This window comes from Sceloporus occidentalis, unplaced genomic scaffold, assembly GCF_023333645.1.
Source record: "Sceloporus occidentalis isolate IW3139 unplaced genomic scaffold, rSceOcc1.0.p SCAF_4, whole genome shotgun sequence".
In the NCBI taxonomy this organism is placed as follows: Eukaryota; Metazoa; Chordata; class Lepidosauria; order Squamata; family Phrynosomatidae; genus Sceloporus; species Sceloporus occidentalis.
In genome coordinates, this window is record NW_028316984.1 from 56,349,409 (window position 1) to 56,374,796 (window position 25,388).

Below are 25,388 nucleotides of genomic sequence, written 5' to 3' on the forward strand. Positions count from 1 at the left end.
ACAGTACAAAAATGATACAAAGCATTAAAAAGTAGAAACATTAAAAAGGGGGAAAGCATTAAAAATAGAAAAAAGAAATGTGTAACAAAAGCTCTCACAGACTCCAGATGCATCCAGTGAAGTAGACTGGAGTCCATGGTAGCTTATGCTAGAATTTTCCTTTTTTCAGTTTGTTTATTTATATTGCACTTATAGCCCACCTTTCTCCCAATATGGGATCCAAGACAGTTTACAATAGTTTAAAAAACAATAAGACCTAAAACACTGATTGCAAAAGTTAAAAGTGAATAAAATAACAGTATGATGTAAAACATGGTTACAAATAATAATAAAAACCATTTTAAAACATTTGAAATATGAATATTTTGTTTTTTACAAAAACACAGCACACCACACAGCACACCCACTACATCAGCATAATTAAAATTAAAAAGGCTTGCCTAAATATTGGTCCATGAATGGCTTGCTCATGCGCCACTTGAACTGGCATCATTCTTGCTATCTTTCCTTAGGTAAGTTAAGATTTATTTTGTTTTATTTCAGCAGGCCTTTGAAGACTGACTGCTGAAGGGGACTGGGCCTTGCAGAACTGTGTGGTACTGTCTATCTGTGTTTTGTTTACTTATGCTTTTGAATATATGTATTTTTGAATGGGTTTCAGTTTTATGGATAGCATAATGATATTTTTAACTTTATTTAGTATATCATTTTGCCACCTTGAGTCCAAGAGTGAGAGAAAAGCAGGATATAAATAACAATCACCAGAATCCCCTATCAAACTATATGTCATGTAACATTAGAGACCACAAGGGCCATCCAGTCTAATGTCCTTCTATGCAGGAACTCAAAGCACTCCTGACAGATAGCCAACCAGCCTCTGTTTAAAGACCTCTAAGGAAGAAGACTCCACTACACTCCAAGGGAGTGTGTTCCACTGTCGAACAACTGTCATTGTCAGGAAGTTCCTCCTAATGTTGAAGTGGAATCTCTTTCCCTGTAGCTCCATTATTCGGGGTCCTAGTCTCTGGAGCACCAGAAAACAGGCTTGTTCCATTCTCAATATGACATCCCTTCAAATAGTGTTGTGACAAATCATTTTTTTTCTTTTCTTCTATAGAGAACTAGATGCATTTTTTTAAAAAAAATATTCTTTTAAAAAGTCCCACTTTCAAAAAGTTATTTTTTTCTCTCCCTCTTGAGAAGTATTTTTCACAGATTTCTTGAATGAAAATAAAAGACAAGGGAGGCGAAGATTTACACTAATTACCAGGCATTTCAAACTCAATTAGCATGTCAAAAGGAAGTTTGGCAGAGGTTTACACAACACTCCTCTGCTAGAAAAACCCAATATGAATTGTAGCTTTGCTTCTGCTAAATACTCAAATCCTGGCCATCGAATTAAAAACCAAATTTCTTACTCGTTGATCGAGAAGTGCTCATAATTTCTTCTCTGTAAAAAGCTTTCGAAATCTTCAAATAACAGATATTTCTTCTGTTTATCGAATTTTGACTAATATTATTTACATCACTACCTTCAAATATTTAAACAAGGTTATCATATCACCTCTTAACCATCTCTTCCCCAGGGTAAACATACCAACTCAATAAGCCTTTCCTCATAAGGCATGCTTTCCAGACCTTTCACCATTTTGATCACCCTCCTCTGGACACACTCCAGCTTCTCAACATCCCTTTTGAATTGTGGTGCCCAGAAGTGGACACAGTATACTAGGTGAGGCCTGACAAAGGCAGAATAGAGTGGCACTATTACTTCCCTTGATCTAGACACTATACTTCTATTGATGCAGCCTAGAATCACATTAGCCTTTTTAGTTGCCACATCACACAGTTGACTCATGTTCAACATGTGGTCTACTAGGACTCCTAGATCCTTTTCACACATAGTGTCATTCAGTCAGGTGTCCTCCATCCTATATCTATGCATTTCATTTTTTTTGTCCTAAGTGCAGTACCATACATTTCTCTGTGTTGAAATTGATTTTGTTAGCTTTAGTCCAGCTTTCTAATCTGTTAAAGTAATTTGGAATTTTGATCCTGTCCTCTGGGTTAGTAGTTATTCCTCCTAATTTGGTGTTATCTGCAAATTTGATAAGTATGCCCCCTATTATGTACGTTTGGCTACATAGCAGAAGTGCTATGAACCCCTGCAGTATTGTAGTAGAAAGGGGAGTGCTGAAAAGCACATTAAAAGCAGAAAACAGTAAGGATACAAGCTCCATATGCTCTGAGATGGTCAACTGTTTATTTACCTTTGACCATCTCAGAATACATGGATCTTGTCTTCTTACTGCTATGAACCCCTGGCCTGAATCCTAATGGTTAGTCCCAATCAGAGTAGACTCTTGGAATCAACTGTTGATTGGTGAGTCAATATGTAGGTAAATCCCACTGATCAATGGGTTTAGTGTAACGGTGTGCCCATCTGCACATCAAACTCTACTGTTGTGTCTCAGCACTCCTTAGCCAGTGTCCTGATGCACTGCAAAAAAGCGGTAGAACTTAAACTGGCTTCTTATGGATTTTCTCCTTTATTCTTGTTATCACAAAGTAATGATCAAGCTAAACAAATAGTTATTCAAAGAATAAAGGAGATGGAATTTCAGAATGAGCTTAGTAGACTCCCACAACATAATAGATTTTTGATAAACAAGGGAGTATGGGAACCTGCAAGTTATCTACAAAAGTTAATGTTTCCTAGATTGAGAATTGCTTTTTTTAAAGCCAGATATAACATTCTCCCATCTGCACTACTCCAAGGCAGATTCAGTAAAGTTCCCATAACTGAGTGCACTTGTCCAAGCAGAAGTAGAAACTATTTCACATGTACTGTTACCTTGTAAATTTGATGAGGATATCAGGTCAATTTATATTGTACCTCTAGTAGAAAAATGGCCAGGGCATCCAGACAATTTCTGTGTGAAATACCTACTTCAGGTAGGTATATTGCATATAGAATTGCTAAATATTGTGTTGCTGCAATGAAAATAAGACAAATCCAGATTTAAAAAAATAACTCCCTATCTTAAGTACATTCTTATTTTATGTTATTATTATCATTTTAATTTTAAAGTTTTAAAGAAAAACTATCAGGGGAAATACAATCTTTGCACTCTATTTTAATTTATTTTACTTTATAGTACTTTATTGTACTGAAGCATTTTGAAATCCACTGCTGTACTTATGTACTGGCCTTTGAAATCTTTTAAAATTGTGTTGGGCATTGATCAAATAAAATATGTCTGTCTATATCATGCTGCCCTTCAGTCAGCATGTTGCCTCTAGACACAATGGATACGGAGATGACAATTTAGAAGGGACATAGTAAAGCTGGCATCCCTAAAATACTGCCAGTGCTTCTTTGCTATTTGTAGAAAGGATGTCAGCATATTTTATTTTTATGTAATTATGAAATGTATAAAATCACAGGAGAGTGCACCTTTATATTACTCTATTTTATTTTGTTTTATTGTTTCTCACTTGAAATTTGTATTGTGCTTTGTATCTTTTTGGATCTTGCTGGTCATTGTCCAAATAAAAACATACTTGTGCTCTGCACATCGAACTCTACTGCTGTGTATCAGCACTCCTTGGCCAGTGTCCTGATGCACAATGGGACTGATGTATATTAGTCCCAATATGCATAAGTCCCATTGGGCATAGGTCTCGTTATGCTTCACTCCCAATGTACATTGTTCCCCATGTATAATTATCACTTCTGTGGCTCCTCTACACAGTAATTTAACTAGAGTCTTTACTGGATCAGACGTTGCAGAACTGCCCAGTTCTAATTCCCTTAGACATAAGTCCCCAACAAGATTCTGGCAGTGACAACAACAAAAACAACAACATAAAATAATGGCAGTTGTAATACTACCACTAAAACTTTCATGCAAGCTCACACAGCTCTTTCAGATGCCTGCTGATAAGTACATAATTATCATGTTTAGAAACATCACTGAATGGACATGCACTGCATATAACCAGAGGCCAGAATGTTTAGCCAAAAACTGGGAACATATTTTGCCAGGGTTTAAAGATCTTCAGTCTCTGTCAATTTGTTCACAAGCACAATTTAACAGACTGATTTTCAGCTTTAGACAGTCTAGGGCAAGAGCATATGAAGAACCATCAGTTGCCATAGAAACCTACCTAATCTTGTCATGGGACAAAGAACTACCAGGGACAAGGCTTTTCTGATGGTGGAACCTTGTTGGTGGAACTCCTTTGTGACATCTGTTCACCTGGTGCAAATGCTGATGGCTTGTGGGTATCAGGTTAAAAATGTCCTCTACCCCGAAGCTTTGAATGCTTTTTTAAAAAAAATGATTATTGCCACATTTTGTTGTAGGTATACCACTCATGTTATTGCTGTAGCTGTTTTCCAGACTTACATTGTTTTTAAATGTTCACTTCAAATTATTTTTAAATATACAATTTCCATCTTGTATGCTGTATTATTGGAAGGCAGATGGATATGTTTTAAATAAACACATGCATATATGTATTAACTTGTCTTGGAAATGGGAAATGAATTTATTGTGAGACACAGTGGTATCTGCTATCTCTCTCAAAGCGGCTTGCACTGAATATGTCTAAGGCCCTGTACAGACGAGCTTTACGTGACGTCCTCGTCACATGCTAGGGTTGCCTCAGGGTGCTCCGCCCACATGCGGCCCAACCCTAGCACATGACGGGGCGTAATCATGGCGGCCTCCTGTTCAGGCTAGCACTGGTCAAGCTGGGCCTGCCTGTTCACTCCCTCACAGGCCAAAAGATGATAGTTATCATGGAGGGAGAGCTCTCTGTCTTCAGGATAGCCCTGGTGGAGCTGGGCCTGCTTGTTCACTCCCTCACAGACCAAAGGATGACAGTTATCGTGGAAGGAGGGCTCTCTAGAATCATAGAATCATAGAATCGTAGAGTTGGAAGATACCACAAGGGCCATCCAGTCCAACCCCCTGCCATGCAGGAAATCCAAATCAAAGCATTCCCGACAGATGGCCATCCAGCCTCTGCTTGAAGACCTCCAAGGAAGGAGACTCCACTACACTCCAGGGGAGTTTGTTCCACTGTCGAACAGCCCTTACTATCATGAAGTTCCTCCTAATGTTGAGATGGAATCTCTTTTCCTGCAGCTTGCATCCATTGCTCCGGGTCCTATTCTCTGGAGCAGCAGAAAACAAGCTTGCTCCCTCCTCAATATGACATCCCTTCAAATATTTAAACAGGGCTATCATATCACCTCTTAACCTTCTCTTCTCCAGGCTAAACATACCCAGCTCCCTACGTCATTCCTCGTAGGGCATGGTTTCCAGACCTTTCACCATTTTAGTTACTCTCCTTTGGACACGCTCCACTTTCTCTATGTCCTTTTTGAATTGTGGTGCCCAGAACTGGACACAATATTCCAGGTGGGGCCTGACCAGAGCAGAATATATTGGCACTATGACTTCCCTTTATCTAGACACTATACTTCTATTGATGCAGCCTAAAATTGCATTGGCCTTGTTAGCTGCCGCATCGCATTATTGACTCATGTTCAACTTATGGTCTACTTGGACTCCAACATCCCTTTCACACGTAGGTGTTTATCACACTATACTCTTATAGTTCTACTATTCCACTTTGACTGCTCTAGCTGCCTCCTGTTGCATTCTGGGATTTGCAGTTTTAAGGAGGGGTATTTAGAATTCTCAGGCAGAGAACTTCTCTGCCTGAGAATTCTAAATACCCCTCATTAAAACTGCAAATCCCAGAATGCAACAGGAGGCAGCTAGAGCAGTCAAAATGGAATAGTAGAACTATAAGAGTATAGTGTGATAAACATCGTAGTTTCATTCAACCAGGTGTCCCTCATCCTATATCTGTGCTTTTTGTTTTTCCACCCTAAGTGCAATACCTTACATTTCTCCCTGTTGAATTTCATTTTGTTAGCTATGGCCCAGTTTTCTAGTCTGTTCAGGTCATTTTGAATCTTGATCCTGTCATCTGGGGTATTAGCTATTCCTCCTAATTTGGTGTCATCTGCAAATTTGATAAGTATGCCCCCAATTTTGTCCTCCAAGTCATTGATAAAGATGTTAAATAGCACTGGGCCCAGGACAGAGCCCTGTGGGACCCCACTGGTCACTTCTCTCCAGGATGAAAAGGAGCCATTGTTGAGCACCCTTTGGCTTCGACCAGTCAACCAATTACAAATCCATGTAACAGTTGCCTTGTCTAGCCCACATTTTACAAGCTTGTTTGCAAGAATATCATGGGGAACTTTGTCAAAGGCCTTACTGAAATCAAGATATACTATATCCACAGCATTCTCTTCATCTAACAAGCTGGTAATTTTATCAAAAAAAGAGATCAGGTTTGTCTGGCATGACTTCTTTCTCTGAACCCTGTGTTGACTTTTTGTGATTATGGAATTGCTTTCTAGATGTTCACAGATTCTTTGTTTAATTATCTGCTCTAGAATCTTTCCTGGTATCAATGTCAGACTAACTGGACGATAATTTTTGGGATCCTCTTTTTTCCCTTTTTTGAAGATGGGGACAATGTTTGCCCTCCTCCAGTCTGCTGGCACTTCTCCTGTTCTCCAGGACTTCTCAAAGATTATTTCCAATGGCTCCTAGCCCTGGTGGAGCTGGGCCTGCTTGTTCACTCCTTCACAGGCCAAAGGATGACAGTTATCATGGAGGGAGGGTTTTTCTTCTTCAGGCTAGCCTTGGTGGAGCTGGGCCTGCCTGTTCACTCCCTTTCAGGCCGAAGGATCATCGTTATCACAGAGGGAGGGCTCTTCTTCTTCAGGCTAGCCCTGGTGGAGTGGCACAAGAGTCATGCCATTATGCCACGTGCTGTCTAGAAGGGCACTTGGCATCATGGCATGATGGGGCAGGGTCATGGCATCCAGTGTGTGGATGCTACACCATGACTCCAGCCACAGGCCGGCACAAAGTACCGGTCTGTATTCCCTCTTTAGTTATTCATTTTAATGGTCTTTACATTGCGTGTTACTTTTGGTTTTCCTTCCCATCTTGATGACCATACAGCTGCCACAGCGCTGTTGGCCCTTGCTATCCACAGATTCCGCATCCGTGGATTCAACCATCCATGACATGAAAATATTCAAAAGGAAATCCCAAAAAGCAAACTTTGATTTTGCCATTTTATATATGAGATGCCATTTTATCACACAATTGAATGCAATAGGATGTGTGCATCCACAGATTTAGATACCCATGGTGGGGAAGGCGGGTCCTGGAGCCAAACCCCAGTGGATACCAAGGGCCCACTGTATCAGTACATTCTGTCAACTGCCTTATGTTCAGAGATTCCATTGTGAAAAGATTAATGTTTACCTCCATTGACTGTCGTTTTGTCCTACCAATAAGGGCACAGTCCAGTAGCAATTTAGGCTATAATCAGATGCTCATCACTCTGCTACTGCAGCTTCTGTTTGAATAGACATGTATAGAATAACTCTGGTAAAGTCCTAAAACTGAGTGAAGTGGGACAATAATTAGCCTAAGAGAAATAAAAATTTAAGTGGACCATAAACTTTTAGTTTAGCAATGAGGAATGAGTTGATCTTTAGATGCTGTTGAACTACTATTGCAATTACACTATCTAGTAAAGCCTGTAGTGAGGGCTACAACCTATTCACATCTGGAGGCCCACACAGGTCCTCCATCCCTGCTTCAAATAGTTCTTTTGCCCACTGATTGAAGTATTGACCTGGAGAAATAGCTTTTACCATATGAAATACATTAAGAACACACCTTGTGATTACTTGTCATTCATGCTAAGAAAGATTTCCAGTTCATGAAACACTGAAGACTAGAGTGTTCAGATAATTTCTTGGTAAGCCAGTCCTGACATACTTTTGCTTCTTTATATAAGCCTAGACCTGTGCTGAAGATTTAATATGGGAAAAAAGAGACTTTTAGATCTTCTCTTTGGGATTGAGACAGAGAACCTCCTGAGGCATAGACGATTATCACACCAGCACTTACTGTGGGGTAAGCGCTAATAAATTGCCTCTCAAACATTGAGGAAGTGCACATGTGTGAAAGCCTGGTGTGCTTCCTCAACATCAGAGAATCGTCGACTGCCTCTAGAATCACTGAATCATTCAGGGAGAAGGAATTTCCTCTAAATGGAAACTTTGCATTCAGAGGAAATTCCCTCTCCCCGAACGATTCAGTGATTCAAGAGGTGAGCCGACGATTCCCTGATGTTGAGGAAGCATGCCAGGCTTTCACACACATGCACTTCCTCAATGTTTGAGAGGCAATTTATCAGCACTTAAGCACTGGTGTGATAATCTTTATATTTAAAAGATACCTCTGGAAAAGTCTGCAACCTCATTACCTGAAGAGAAAATCAGAAATGGATTTGAACTCAGGTAGGTGTGTCAACACAAGTGATTTTGTACCCTGGTATTTTAATATATTCGTAAGCTGCCTTGTAAGCTGTCTAAGGAGAAAGGAGAGAAATACATGGATATCACCAAAAGAAACACATCTGTACACAGATATATCTGCATGTGCCTCAAGTCCCTTTTGAATCTGCACTAGTCTTAGTGGATTGAAATCCATTTGACTACACTTGCACATGCTGTTTATCCTTCTCTCCCTCTTCCACTTCAACATTGTATCCACCTTATTCAGCTTTGCTATTTGTGCCAACAAAAATGTACTTCATTGCTTCCCAGGAGATTTTTTTTTCTAAGCTCAGCAAATCACATTTGCATGATTAATTCTTCTGGCAAACAGCTAAGGTAAACCTGACAAATTGGCAGATGTAGCAAGTCTCCTAAACAAGAACGTTTAGGTAATTCATTAGAATTTTCTGCATTTTAGGATTGGAAAAAAAGCTAGACTCTGTAACTCTTACTCAAATAAAACTCCTGTTGGCTTCAAAAACTTGTCTGCAAAAGTAATTGACTGACCAAGTGAGGATTTTAAATGTGAAGCAAATAATAAAACTAAGTTGCACGAGTTCCTGAAATCAAGTCCAGTTGAAGCTGTAGAGTGATACAGCCTGGTCTGTTGTAGATTTTCTGAATTGTTAACCCCTGCAAGACTCTACAACCTTTATGGAAATTCAGATGAAACTCTTGTTGGATCAGCTATTAAATAAATTAGAACTGTAATTGGGAGAATGTTTGAAGAGGCATCCTCTCTCCCCAGCAGAAGGCAAAATTTTATTAATTCCTACCATGGAAAACTTTTGTTATCAGAGTAGCATAGTCAGAAGACAGACAACCCAGCTAGAAAAGTATCTCCCAACAGGCTGTTTTACATTGAAGACTGCTGGCTACAGGAAGCTGCTTTTAAATTCCACAGAGTACAACAGAGCCATCAAGGCTAGAATTTATTTGAACATGTAAAATGGTAAATGTTCTGAAGCTTTACTGTATTGCTACAGCACCCTCTTTTCACAATACATTACCACCATCTCAATCAGCATCCATTATAGAATATATACCTTTTTGGTACATTACTTCAAATGTGTCTCTGATTGTACATATATTTCACATAGTGCTTATTCTTTCCATGAAATTTCCAACTGAATGAAATGTGTTTAATATCTTTGATATTTGCAGTTCTAATGTATTCATTGCATCCAGAATAAGAAATAAAGAAGAGAAACAACGAAGTTGCCTTGAACCAGAGCTATATTTTATTGAATTTTAGAACCAACAATCTACAGGGGAGAAAATGATGTGCAGGAAAACCTATCCAAACTATCAGGCCTCAAACCCACCAATACTGGATGAAGATCCTGGCCTGAGAGGCAAGGGGGTAATCCCCTCATAATTTATTCCATATCCCTCAGAGTAGAAGTGATGTCCCAAATGTATTGCCACCTTGGGCCTTACAGATATTTCAGGCTGAGTACATTAAGATTTTGATGTCCTGAACATAGTCCCACAGCTTTCAAGCCCATGTCTTGCACAGCCCATCATCCATTACAGTGCCTCTATTTCAGGAGCTCACCAGAGCATTACTTTCCTACTTGATTTACAAATACTTGCCTAAAAATAATCTGATTAACCTGTGGTGGGTACATGAAAAATGTTAGCCAACACATAAAAAATCCCAAGGAAACCTGTGCAAATCAAACCCAGACCTGTCAGTAGAGCCAAAGTCTCTTAATTGTCCAACAGATAACCAAATAATCTTGCCTATCTCAGAGTGGGCAGAAGGGGAGCCATCACCACATAAAGGGAGATTTTAAGCAACATTGCTCAGTCCCATGATGTCATCAAGCCATGTCTGCGCATTCCTTGCCCACATTGCAAAGGGAGTACTTTGCCCAAAATTGGTTCAGTTGGTCAGGGGTGGAATTCCTTTTAGACCAGTCTGCAGTGTTGGATCTAGCATGATGACCATGATATCCTTAGGATTTGTCCCAAATGCATAAATTCAACCCTGCTAGATAAACAGTCAGAGATGGACTATTATAATGACAATATCATGAACAACATCCTGTGTTTTCCATCTAGGTCTACCATACACCAGGAATCTCCTCTGTTATGTTTCAGTGATGTCTCATTTCTGGTAAAATGTTGATTACACAACAGTATGTTTGCTTTAATTCAATAATTCCCTTGGAACTCAGGGACTAGAGCAATTTGTATCAATATAAGTCTTTGCTCCTTTAAATCTGCCATTCTGGCAGCTTGAGAGTGTGGTGTTTATACACCGCATGCTCCCAAGTTGCCTTGAAGCTGCCTGGAAGTCAGGTGGCTGCCCAGATGTGGGTGACTTCAAGATACTGTGGCAGCATGGTGTTTATACACTTCAAGCTGCCAGAGCATATTGAAGCTAGTTTCAGGCTTCAGGTGGGGCCAAAAAAAAAAAAAAAAAAAAAGCAGCTATTTACCACTCCTTTTTGGGCTGGCTTCAAGGTGGATTGGGTCTGCAGCATGTGTTTGCCACAGCCCCAATCCATCTTTGGAAGGGACAGCTTCGAGCCACCCCTTCTTGCTGGTCTACTCCGGCCCTATGTTCATCATGCACAAGGGGATCTTCAAGCATTATACAGAATGAGGGGGCAGTGGGAGCAATCTTCAGATGTTCTGCTCCGCCTCAAGGGATCAGTTTAGGCAACAAACAATGACAGGATCCCTCTGCCCATTAACCTTTGAATTGAAAACAAACAAATATTTTGTCCAATTATTTCCAGTCTGTTACAACCAGCTGGTACTGAATATGAAATAAATCCCCCTTTTAAAAAGGCTCACAGAAATGTCAAAAAGAGGTCAGTGCAATCATTCATTGGATGCAAGGGGATGGCCTTACTCTGACTCTTGAAACACTATCCTATAATAGTGTATTTGTACAGGTATGTCAGATTGAGCAGGAAAAACGATGCATAGTTAAATTAGACCACATTCTACTCTTCCAGAAAATTGAATAATGTCTTAATTTGTTATCAGTTGAAACATTAATCAGTGGTTAATTGTAATTACTTAGCCTGTGGAAAATGTGTGAATGAAATTAGATTGTAACTACAAGTCAAATAAACTTTGCTTTTGCTATTGATTTAAACATTTTTGAGACAGATGTTCAATATGGTTTGCTTAGCAATTTCCCCCCCTCTAATGCTTGATCAATGTGCTGAATAACAATTGAATTAAGGTTTTACACAAATGTCTGTTTCACACATAAATTACCTTGTAATTAACCACATTCTGAATCATAGAGGACAGTACGTTCCAATACTTCTGCTCATGATTATAATTCAAGACATTTGCAACAAATGTAATTTTTCTTTCCTGTGTTATACACTTTGATGTCCTATTTTATGATGAGAAAATGTGAAAAATTACTGCCTGTTGCATTTTAACAGAGAAACAGAAAATCTACTACCCAGTGTCTGATTATGTGCATTTGGGACCAAATGAAAGCTGCACAATTTGCCTCAGATGCTGCTGACAAATAACCACAGGAAACCAAGCTGGAGGAAAAGCCACAACTTTATTAATAGCAAACAATTGGTAGGGTTGGCACCAAGCAGGAGGTCAGGATCTGCAAAATCAAACAACCCCATGTTTGTCTGATTAGCAAAAGCCTGGTCCCCATCAGGCATTGGGATGACCTAGGGGCTAAGGAACACCGCTTGACCGCAACTCTGCCATGCGTTCACATATTCTCTAAGCCCCTAGTCACTGGGAGGCGTCCTCGTGTTATGGCCCCCGCAATGGCCATACGCCTGCCCTATTCGCCCCCGGGTCCCGGCTGACTCCCAAACCAGAGCTCCGTAGCCCTGGTACCACACCGTGCAGATCCTGGCCTATGCTGCCGACACCAAGTTGTGACAAAAAACCCACGAACCAAGTGGTGGGTGGGTGGGTGGGAGAAGCACTCCGTTGCCTCCTCCCTTCCTACTTGGCTCTGAACCACTCGGAGCCAAGCGCCAACTGAGGGCCGGAGCCGGCCACGCGGCCTTATATAGACCCAGGCTCAGCCCCCAGGTCACCTGATCCAGGAGACTCCTCCTCCTGGGCAGCTGACCAATGAGCTGCCCTGGAGGACCGGAACTCCCAGTTCATAGAGCCCAGCCCCTAGAGCGTCGCAGGGCGGAAGCAACTCCACTTCTGCCCCACGCACCAATAAGGGGTCGGGGCAAACCCCAGAGGCCTCTGGGGCTTGTAGTTTGTCACGGCTTCTAGTGGCAAAGTGGCCTGCCCGTTCAGCTGGGCGGCCGCTTTTTATGCAGAAACTACAAAAAAGTATGTAAAACTAGGCGCAACATTTATCAATCACACATTCATAATATCAGGCATGTATAATTATACCTTAGAAAATGCAGAGGAGACATTGTTTTATTGATGATGGTGACAATCATGGTAGTGGTACTAGTAAAACCTTTCTGTTAATAAACAATTATAGGAAAGGAAAATTGATTAACTACAACTGGATCTTTCAAAACCCAATATTGGCCAAGCTATTTTGTTAAATATGTACAACAAAGCGTGGTCTCCTCACCCAACCCACCAATTTGCTTTATCAGACAGCAACCTCTATGAGCAATGGAAGTGCATTCTTCTGCTGATAGTGATGCAGCAGAATAACATTTCCCCTCCATCCCTCCAGTGATCTCTAATATGACTATCAGAAGCAGAATCCTGGTTGCAATTCCTCCTTTCACCAGATAGCTGTGCTCTGATTGATAGGTGCATATAACTCCATTTCTTGCAGCAGCAGCCAATCAATAGAGCAGGATAAGGGGAATTTTACTATCATGGCAATAATGCCATGACTGTGAATGTATAGGGACCATGGAGTTTATCAGATGGGGCACTTATTGCTGCCCAAACATTGCTGAAGTGTTACTCAAATGTTTCAGAAGCACTGGAGGTGGGATCATCCACCGCGCTTCTGAAACATCATAGAGGCTTCCCGCTTTCTTTCCGTTGTGGAAGCTTTCGCGGGGAAGCCTCAGAAAAGCCATTTTTATTAATGGGATCTTTCATTAATAAAAATGGTTTTTCAGAGGCTTCCCTGCGAACACTTCCATGACAGAAAGAAAGTGGGAAGCCTCTATGATGTTTCAGAAGCGTGACAGATGATCCCACCTCCAGCACTTCTGAAACATTTGGATAACACTTCAACAATGTTTGGGCAGTGGTAAGTTCCCCATGTGGTAAACTTCCATGAATACAAATCAGTAATGAATATGTAACTCTTCAGTTATGTAGCCATAACTGCAATAGTGAATTTTAGTCACTATTTTTACTACAGACTGAATCTCCCTTTTCCAAAATGCTTGGGACCAGAAGTGTTTTGGATTTTGGTTTATTATTCTCATTATTTTGGATTTTGGAATACCTGTATTTGCATATACATACATAATGAGATATCTTGGAGATGAGATCCAAGTCTAAAAATAAAATTCATTTATATCACATATATACCTTATACACATAGCCTGAAGGTAATTTTAGGCAATATTTTAAACAATTTTGTACATAAAACCAAGTTTGTGTACATTGAACCATCAGAAAGCAAAAGTATTATCTCAGCCACTCATGAAAACATTTTGGTTTAAGGAATATTTTGGATTTCGGAATTCCAGATAAGGGAGAGTCAGTCTGTATTTTTTTATTATGAATAGTTCTGATGTCAATTATTTTTTAAAAAAACTTCCCTAGGTCATCTTTTATATGAGACATGTTCAAGGTCTATGTGTACAGAGCTGTGTATAGCTGTGTATAGAGCTATGTGTATAACTTCCATACTGCCCCCAGTTCCAATTCATTTCCTTATCTTAGAAACTCTAGCTAAATCAATTGATTCCCTTGAATCTCAGAGACATATCCAGTTGTTGGAATTTCTTTCATAACTGAACAGGATTGGTTGCTGAAAGCCTTCAGATGAACCAGAAGTCTGTACCAGGATTTTCTGCACCCAAACCATCTGAATATTTATTGCATCATGTGATTGGTTGCTTGGGTGGGGGGGTGCTGCCACAATAAAACCAGGATCCAAATATGGAGGAAAGGCCACAACTTTATTAAACAACCAGCAACCAAGGTAGGGTTGGCCCAAAGCATGAGGTCTGGATCTGGAATATCGTACAACAACCCAGTTGTTCAATGAACCGAAATGCCTGGTCATGTCTGGGCTTTAGGATGACCTAGGGGCTGATGGAAACATCATCTTGCAGACATGCAACCAGCTGATCACATGTACTCAATCAAGCCCCTAGTCACTGGGAGGCGCTGGCATGATGTGGCCCCACAATGGCCACAACGCATTCCCTCAGTACTCCTATATCCCAATCCAGTGCTATGCAACCCTGGAAACCATGCCCACCAGATCCATGATCTATGCCAGGGGTCGGCAACCTCCGGCCCGCGGGCTGAATCCGGCCCACGGGCGCCTTTTCGCCGGCCCCCGGTCCCTCCCGCCGCCGATTTCGGCGGCTTTGGCCGCCATTTTGTCCTTCAAAATGGCGGCGAAGTCTCGCGTGACCAAAAAGGTCGCGTGAGATTTCACTGCCATTTTGAAGGGCAAAACGGTGGCACCCATTAAGAGGCCCGCTGCGGCCTCCGGAGCCCTAAAACAGGGCTCCAGGGGCCGCAATAGGCCTCTGGGAGGCCCGCTGCAGCCTCCGGAGCCCTGAAACGGGGCTCCTGGAGCCACACTGGGCCTCTGGGAGGCCCGTTGCCATCGCTGGGGCCCTCCAGGAGGGCTCCGATGGCAGCAGCGGGCCCCTGGGAGGCCCGTTGCCGTCGCTGGGCCCTCCAGAAGGGCTCTGACGGCGGCAGCGGGCCCCTGGGAGGCCAGTTGCCTTCGCCGGGGTCCTCCAGGAGGGCTCCAACGGCAGCAGCGGGCCCCTGGGAGGCTCGTTGCCGTCGCTGGGGCCCTCCAGGAGGGCTCCGACGGCGGCAGCAGGCCCCTGGGAGGCCAGTTGCCTTCACTGGGGTCCTCCAGGAGGGCTCTGATGGTGGCAGCGGGCCCCTGGGAGGTCCGTTGCCTTCGCTGGGGCCTCCAGCAGGGCTCCGATGGCGGCAGCGGGCCCCTGGGAGGCCCGTTGCCATCGCAGGGTTCCTCCAGGAGGGCTCCGGCGGCAGCGGGCCCCTGGGAGGCCAGTTGCTGTGCCTTGGGCCCTCCAGGAGGGCTCCTGTGATGGCAGCGGGCCTCCAAGAGGCCCGTTGCCTTCGCTGGGGCCCTCCAGGAGGGCTCCGATGGTGGCAGCGTGGCCCTGGCGTCAGGGGCCAGCAAAGACGGGGAGGCCTCCAGTGCTGGCGGTCCCTGCCGGCTCTTTCCTGGCCTCTGACAGGGCCTGGGGCCCCGTCAGGGGCCAGCAAAGAGGAGGTGGCGTGGCCCCTGGGGGTGGAAGGTCCGCCCCTGGAGTGGAAGCTCCGCCCCCAGGGGTGGAAGCTCCGCCCCGGCACACAGCCCCGCCCCCGGGGGGTGGAAGCTCCACCCCCGGCTTCGGCCCCCCAGTTCTCTGAGGGACACCAACCCGGCCCCCAGCTCCAAAAGGTTGCCTACCCCTGATCTATGCAGCCGCCCCAGAAGTTGTGACAGGAAAAAAAACCACGAACCCTAGGGAGGGAGGGTGGGAGAGTCGAGCTGCAAATGGCACCTGTGAAGGATGCCACATGGCCTTAAGTAGGCCACCTAAGAGGAGGAGCCGGGAGGGAAGTAGCCCCGCCCCCAGGCCAGCCGGCCAATCAGCTGCCCTGGAGAACCTTCCATCTCCCAGAGCATCCGCTGGGAGGCAGAAGTCCCTCCTCTTCCTGCCCAGGCAGCCAATCATGGGCCCACCCACCCCAGCAAGGCATGCTGGGGCACAGTTGGGCCCACTGGAGGCCAGGTGGCTAGAGGATTCCCCCTGGCGGCAATGTGGCCTGCCTGGTGAGTCGAGTGGCCATATTTGCTTTAAAAATATATTACAATTAAAAGACTATTGTGGTTTGTTCATTCTTACTAATTAGAGGAAGTGGAAGAATCATGCACATCTTGATATTTTAAATATTTAAAAAATAACTGCAGATCAACAATCCTAAAATCAGAAACTGAGCAGAATGAACTTTCCAATATGGGAGATAATGTGGGAGGATGATAGAGAACAGCTTTGAAGTGCACAAATGTTGGGCAAGGTGCTGCAAAGGTTTATGAGAGTGAGAGTGCCTTTGTATATATATTTTTAACCTGCATATATACAGTCATCCCTACATATTTGCAGATTTGATATTTGCGGATTTGATTATTCACGGATTTCATTAATATGTTCTCTCTAGGACTGTCTAGGCCCTCCAGTGCAACTCTGTGGTCAACTTTAAATGTCGCACTGAAAGACCATTTGAAGCTACTCCAGTGCCATTCTATGGTCAGTGTATGTTGGACATTGACCACAGAGTTGCACTGGAGGACCTAGAGATTCCTAGAGAGGTGTCCTCTCAGGTAAAAACAGTGTTTTTGTTATTTGCGGTTTTTCCATATTCATGGGGGTCTTGGTCCCCTAACCCTAGCGAATATGGAGGGACAACTGTAGATAGATAGATAGATAGATAGATAGATAGATAGATAGATAGATGTGTGTGTGTGAGAGAGAGAGACAGAGACAGAGACAGAGACAGAGAGACAGAGACTTAAAATGTGGACTTCAAGCTATAGTAGTGAAAGAAGACCTGAACTGAATTCTAGTGTAATTGTGGATGGTGCATAGTGATACATGATGACACATAGCATAATGGATCTTTATGGAAAATGTGGATTATAGAAGCTGAGGCTTTCAGACAATGAATCAAATACAAAGAAGTAGACTGTCACACAGACTTCCTTGAATTGCACCCAATTAAGACCACAGAATTGTTGAATTGTAAAAGCTCTTCATTTGGAAACTCTGCATCTCCTGGAGAGTTCTTTTTGCATCCATAAAGAGAATAAGTGAGATCTTTCTCTGACATAGTAGCTTCTATGTAAAGTGAGTTCCTCTTTAGTTAAAGAGGAGCTGTGCTTTCACATTCAGCCTGCACATGTTTCACAGATGGATTTTTCATGTTATAATCATGAAACCATTTAGCTGCAAGCTCATATAGTACAGTCTAAGTATCCCAGCCTTTGCTTATTTCATGCTCATATCCAGGAATGGACAATTTTAGAAGTTTCTTCCTTGCTGGATGAGATTATGAGATTTTTTGCAGTTTAGATTTTTTTGGGTGGCTGGGGTGGGATTATCAGATCAAAACAGCCAAAAGATTTTGTGTGCCATCATACAACCATAGAGTTGGAAGAGGCCACAAGGGCTATCCAGTCCAAACCCCTGCCATGCATGAAGTCACAATAAAATAAATAAATAAATGTCATGACATTTGTCCATTTTCTCAAGAGTGAGAACAGTGGTATTCTTTGTACCACCAGTACAGTCAGGAATGATGACTTCCAATGGTGTTGCTGCACATCTGCCAAATCAATCCAGGCATCAAAAAACCCTATGCATTTCATAGGACTGAGAAGTGGCTTGAGGGGATATACACACACTGATAAGAGAGTTCAGTCTTTCCCATGATGAGCCTGCTTCACTGACTCACAAAGCAAAAAAGTATGACTGGTTTCAGGAGATATTGGGGCAATATATCTTCTTACATCTGTGACATGCTTCCACTGAGACATTATTTGTGCTGTGTATCACCTTTGCAATAGGAACGCCAATAAAACATGCCATGCTCTTTCTTGGTGTTTGGAGGCCTGATGACAACTGAGATAGTGCTAGTGCTTGGAAAACTTTTCTGGAGTTTCAGGGAATTATATTCCCAAAACTAACTTTTCCAAGCTACCTGATTGGATACTGCACTGGCTGCCCAAGAATACACAACGGTTCAAGAGAGAGCAGCTGCTAAAACTGATCCTTAGGATTTCTTCAAGGGACTACAAACCTTTCAGGCAGATAGTATAGCCTCCTTACCAGAATCTAAGCAATTGCATTGTGGAAAATATTGCACACTAATCAGAAAAAAAGTAGCCACTGCATGGTATCACAATTAATTTATAAAAGAGAAAAAGGCTAGACTGCTGAAAACTTACTTTTTCAATTACAGTTCTGCTCTTACAAGGGTGAAAAGCAATCTATAATCAAAACTTTGAGCTCTAGCACAGTTAATGAGGCTGCTGTCAAGAGAGATAATACAAATGAAAAGTATGATATCAGCAGAGTATCTGATCAGCCTCCTCCTTGCTTCTCTTTTTCTTTTTGCACTTGGTCATGCTCACTTGGCTTTTCCCTTAAAGGACAAATAGTATAATCATTCCACCAGCTGTAAATTCTAGAAAATAATAATAAAAACCTTATACATGTGAGACAATTCCGACACAGCAGTTTTCTACATAAGCTCGTAATCATTTTGATCTGTAAATTGTAGCTCATTGGCAAGAGCAAAACTTAGAGACAATTCATCATTAACAATGCACTATATGTATATATATCGTCTTCATTTCAAAGAGTTCCCTCTCTGTGCCACCATTTATTCATCACATTTAACCCACTTAAAAGGAGTGACTTCAGCAGGATGTATTATTTATTGGAGTTCTTCTGTATGCTAATGGCTGGCAGGGGCTTCCAGTGAAGCCCTTGAGGACAGAGCAAGGAGGCAGATTCCACCAAATTTTATTTTACTTAAAAAAAAAAAAAAGGATGGTGCTTAACAGTGCCCCAGTTCTGTGTTATCCACTTGAAAACAGTGATTGTCCTTCCAAAATCCAAGAGGATAAGTATATATCAAAAACAGCATCTCAAGAAGAGTCCTTTCTTTGACCTGAATTCAGGTTAGCTTTTAAATGTCTTTTACAGTCCTCTTCCATTCCCCTTGAATTTAATTCACTGTAATATAATCACTGGGTCTTTAACTCTGATTTTTACAATCTATTCCTATGAGTATCTACTCAGAGCTAAATCCCATTGTGTTCAATGGACCTGACTTCTAGGTAAATGCAGATTTCAGCTTTTCTCATATTTCACACCATAAGTAACCTTGTTTTAGCTAGGTCTTATAATAAGCATAACAAGCTCAAAAGTACCTGGGAAAAATTATTATTTTTAAAACTACCCTTTACAGAATATAATGCATCTCTTCAGGCAGTGTCTCTTTTTGCATCCTGTCGTTACATCTCCTGGTTTAATTCATCTTTGGTATATCATTTTTGAGTGCTGTGCCCATTGCACACCATGATTATGCCTTCATCACCAGGAAATAGACGATAAAATATGTCCACTTATGAAGGAAGAATGGAATTACATGCATCAAAGGGTAAATACCTTCTGTCTAGGACAAATAAGGTCACTTTGTTAATGTTCTCTTTTTCACTTTGGCTGTTCTTTAACCCATCATTTCCTAAGGAAAGAAAATAAGTTCAGAACTGCCTCTCCTTGCAGAAACAATTATTTCCCGGTGACCAATGAAATATTGGTTTGATAATGGTGTGATAGGACCTACTATTCTGTCATCCAAAGTGAAGAGATGACCTTCCTTTTCGGTTTTTATCACAAAAGGTGCTTGCTTAATGGCCTTAGATGGTAGATGGCTAAACTGAACCATTGGAAAACATTATACCCTCTGCCTGTCTATCTTGCGAGTAAAGGAATCTATTTAACAATCTGAATCTGGGGAGAGGGTGAGATATGGCATCTGTAAAGTATTGTGTAAAAAGTGTCCCATACAACTTTGTAACTCTCTGGCAAATGGAGAATGATATAAATGAAGCATGTTTCAATGACCAAATCTCCTTAAATAAATGCACAATGTATCTTCTCACGAAAGAGAATTTCCATGATGGAATAAGGGAAGAATTCCCAGTCTGGAGTTCCAATGTATTTTTTACCTCCTAGGAATTAAACATTGTATTTTTTGCAACATACCATCTGCTGACAAGTTGACTTTGACTTAGGGCAGCCCTATGAATAAGAGACCTCCAAGTCACTTGGTTTTCAACAGCCCTGCCCAGTGTGAAGTCGAAGGCTTTCATGGCCGGCATCCATAGTTTTTGTGGGTTTTTCAGGCTATGTGGCCATGTTCTAGAAGAGTTTCTTCCTCACATTTTGCCAGCATCTGTGGCTGGCATCTTCAGATCTTCAGATGCTGGCGAAACGTCAGGAAGAAACTCTTCTAGAACATGGCCACATAGCCCCAAAAAACTCACAAAAAGCTATAGCCCCGCTCAGGTTATCAACAGCTCAGCCCTGTGGTTTTCTTTTTTTTTCTGAGCTATTCATCTGTAATGTGGTCCTCCTTTTTTCTTATTGCCTTCTACATTATCTTACTTCACTGTATTTTATAACGAGTCATGTCTTCTCATGATGCCTTTCCGTGGTGGGGGGATTTCATGTTCCTGTGAAGCAAGAAGACATACTCCTGATTGTAGGATCTCCCACATGGGGCATGCTTTTGCTGAGGAATTCCTTTTGGATCAACTGATGGTGGACATGGGCATGAGGGCAGTCTAGATAAATGGACCAGAAGGGTAAAAATTGTGGTTGGACAGATGAATCAACATGGTGTAGTGATTTGAACATTAGTCCATGACTCTGGAGACCATGATTCAGTACCAGTACCATCAGGGGCTAGCCTGAAGAAAGAGGCTCCTCCCTCCCCAACTGTCATCTTTCGGCCTCTGAGGGAGAGAGAAGGCTGGCCCAGTACCATCAGGGGCTAGCCTGAAGAAAGAGGCTCCTCCCTCCCCAACTGTCATCATTCGGCCTCTGAGGGAGAGAGAAGGCTGGCCCAGTACCATCAGGGGCTAGCCTGAAGAAAGAGGCTCCTCCCTCCCCAACTGTCATCGTTCAGCCTCTGAGGGAGAGAGAAGGCTGGCCCAGTACCATCAGGGGCTAGCCTGAAGAAAGAGGCTCCTCCCTCCCCAACTGTCATCGTTCGGCCTCTGAGGGAGAGAGAAGGCTGGCCCAGTACCATCAGGGGCTAGCCTGAAGAAAGAGGCTCCTCCCTCCCCAACTGTCATCGTTCGGCCTCTGAGGGAGAGAGAAGGCTGGCCCAGTACCATCAGGGGCTAGCCTGAAGAAAGAGGCTCCTCCCTCCCCAACTGTCATCGTTCGGCCTCTGAGGGAGAGAGAAGGCTGGCCCAGTACCATCAGGGGCTAGCCTGAAGAAAGAGGCTCCTCCCTCCCCAACTGTCATCGTTCGGCCTCTGAGGGAGAGAGAAGGCTGGCCCAGTACCATCAGGGGCTAGCCTGAAGAAAGAGGCTCCTCCCTTCCCAACTGTCATCGTTCGGCCTCTGAGGGAGAGAGAAGGCTGGCCCAGTACCATCAGGGGCTAGCCTGAAGAAAGAGGCTCCTCCCTCCCCAACTGTCATCTTTCGGCCTCTGAGGGAGAGAGAAGGCTGGCCCAGTACCATCAGGGGCTAGCCTGAAGAAAGAGGCTCCTCCCTCCCCAACTGTCATCGTTCGGCCTCTGAGGGAGAGAGAAGGCTGGCCCAGTACCATCAGGGGCTAGCCTGAAGAAAGAGGCTCCTCCCTCCCCAACTGTCATCGTTCGGCCTCTGAGGGAGAGAGAAGGCTGGCCCAGTACCATCAGGGGCTAGCCTGAAGAAAGAGGCTCCTCCCTCCCCAACTGTCATCGTTCGGCCTCTGAGGGAGAGAGAAGGCTGGCCCAGTACCATCAGGGGCTAGCCTGAAGAAAGAGGCTCCTCCCTCCCCAACTGTCATCTTTCGGCCTCTGAGGGAGAGAGAAGGCTGGCCCAGTACCATCAGGGGCTAGCCTGAAGAAAGAGGCTCCTCCCTCCCCAACTGTCATCTTTCGGCCTCTGAGGGAGAGAGAAGGCTGGCCCAGTACCATCAGGGGCTAGCCTGAAGAAAGAGGCTCCTCCCCCCCCAACTGTCATCGTTCGGCCTCTGAGGGAGAGAGTAGGCTGGCCCAGTTCCATCAGGGGCTAGCCTGAAGAAGAAGAGTCCTCCCTCCGGTCCATCTGCCTTGGTCCAGGCCTCAGAGGGAGAGAAGAATGCTGGACCTGATTCCCTTCCTCCCTCACCATTCCCTTCTCCTATTGTGTCGTGTCTTTTAGATTGTAAGCCTGTGGGCAGGGAACTGTCTGTTTTCCCCTCTATTGTAAACCACTCGGATTCCCAGTGATTGGGCGGTATATAAATAAAACCTATTATTATTATTATTATTATTATTATTATTATGATTCAAATCCCTGCTCAGCCATGGAAATCTGCTGGGTGACCTTGAGCATGTTACACTCTCTCAGCCCCAGAGGAAGATAAAGTCAACCTCCCTCTGAATAAATCTTGCCAAGAAATCTTGCCCGCTCTGCAAATATAGACTCTCCTGCCTCGCTCTGTTCCTCAGTTTAGCTGATTCTATTTATTGAAGGTTATTTGATACTGTAATTGTTATTCTATATTTTTTTGTTTTACAAATGGGTTTGGAGGCAGTGAAGGAGACTTGTTTTAATGGTTAACTGATACTTTTATTGTACTACATGTTCTTTGATGGAACCCACCTTGATTCCTTGTGAAAAGGTGGGCTATAAATAAATCATGTTGTTATTGTTGTTGTTATTAGAAAACAACATGGTAGAGTTGCCGTAAGTTAAAAATTGACTTGAAGGCAGACAACAACAAGATGGCAAAATGCACACAGTAAGCATTCTCACTAGGGATCACATTACACATAGCTTTATTTACAGCACACCTGATGTGTGGGGAAGGTTTGCTGATGCTATCAGGGCTTGTGGAAGACTCACTTCCTGCCTCAGGGATTTTTGGGTCCCCCTCCCCCACCCAAGATCCTTTGCTGCTGATGAACATCCAATACTCTCATTAGCTGCAAGGCTGAAACTCTACTCTCTGCCTTCTCCAGGTGGTGGGGTGGTCCCAAGAGGCTGCACTTCTCTCTCCCTTGTGCCTTTCCCTTGCTCCTGGTTTTTGGTGCATTAACTGTACAACCACATTGCGTATACGAATACCTCTTTGCTGAGCCAGAGAGGTTGGTGCTGGCTGGAATGCGTGGAGATGACTTTAAAGCAAAATATTTTTTCCTCCTCTAGCTGCTTGCCCTGAGATTTGGGCTCCATTCTCACTGGCACTGTTTACCTGGAAGGAACTGGGCAGATTCGGGGGACCCCCTCCCATGTTCAACTTGTGGTCTACTTGGACTCCTAGATCCCTTTCACATGTTGTCTCCTTAAGCCAGGTGTCCCCCATCCTACGTCTGTGCATTTCATTTTTTCGCCCTAAGTGCAGTACCTTACATTTCTCCCTGTTGAAGTTCATTTTGTTAGCTGTGGCCCAGCTTTCTAGTCTATTCAGGTCATTTTGAATTTTGATCCTGTCCTCTGGAGTATTAGCTATTCCTCCTAATTTGGTGTCATCTGCAAATTTGATAAGTATGCCCCCAATTCTGTCATCCAAGTCATTGATAAAGATGTTGAATAGCACTGGGCCCAGGACAGAGCTCTGTGGGACCCCACTGATCACTTCTCTCCAGGATGAAAAGGTGCCATTGTTGAGCACCCTTTGGGTTCGTCCGGTCAACCAATTACAAATCCACGTAACAGTTGCCTTGTCTAGCCCACATTCTACAAGCTTGTTTGCAAGAATGTCATGGGGAACTTTGTCAAAGGCCTTACTGAAATCAAGATATATTTGGGTCAGTGCAGGTTATGATCTGCCCTTGGTCCCATTTTCAACCCCAAAATGCAAGCTAATGCTATCTCTGCATCCTGTATCCCCCTCCTTGCTACCCCAGAATGCTTCATACACATGCAATAATAATAATAATAATAATAATAATAATAATAATAATAAATTCCTCACCTCAGAGTGCCAGAAAAGGATGCAATGCCATGCATTCTTTAGGCTACCCCTGGATTCCTTAGAGACAGCAGCAAAAGCATGGATCAATTTGCCAATTTGCCAAACTGAAACATTGTAACATTCGAATTGTAGCATTCATTTGCAAAGGAAAAAAAGGGGTTTTTTTTTGCAAAGTACTCTTTGCAACATTTCCTCTTCTTGGAAGCGGGGAAATGAAACGGAAAGTGAACAAGCAGCTAACTATGTTCTATCTATCTATATATCTACCTCAAGCAAAAAACATGCACATTTTTGTCAAAAATAATTTAAAAAAATAAAAAGGGGGGGAAGGTGCCTGATGCGAGCTCCGTTTATGCCCTGCCTCTGACCTGACCTGAACTGACCCTTTTCCTCCTGCTTACATTCTCTTCAGAGGAGGTTTGCCATTGCCTTCCACTGAGGCTGAGAGAGAGTGACCTGTCAGTTCCACCTAAAGTAGACCCATGGAATCAATTGGAAATAAAAGGGAAATATAGCACAGGCATTCTGATTGTAGCACCCGCATATAACACAAATAATAATAATAATAATAAAGGCTCTTAAGTTCCAGGAACAAGAGGAAATGAAAGTAGCACAAGCAAGCAAACACACATTTTATGTCACCCAAAAAATCATGTGCATAGACTGTCAAAAATAAAAAATATTTCCTCAGCCTGATTTCCCTACATCCCTCCTCTGGCTTGGCTCCGCAGCCCAATTTCCCTTGGCAATCTTCCTCCTCCTCCTCCTTCCTTCCGACCCTCCCTGAAGCAAAAACCACTGTCACTCCGATTCCCTTTTTTTGTCTCCTGTCACCCCTGAGTCTCCTCTCACCCTGATTACCCTTTTTTGCCTCCTCTCATTACCCTTTTTTCAGTCCCAAGGCTCCGTCCTCCTCCTCTCCTCCTCCTCCTTCTCCAATTAGGGGAGGGAATGCTCTGCCCTTTGCCCACCCTCGGACCTAAATTCCTCCCCTGAACTTGACCCGATCATGATCGGGGGCAAGTTCATATTTCACGGAACCCGGTTTTTTTTTAAAAAAAGACTAACTTTCCTCAGCTCCAGT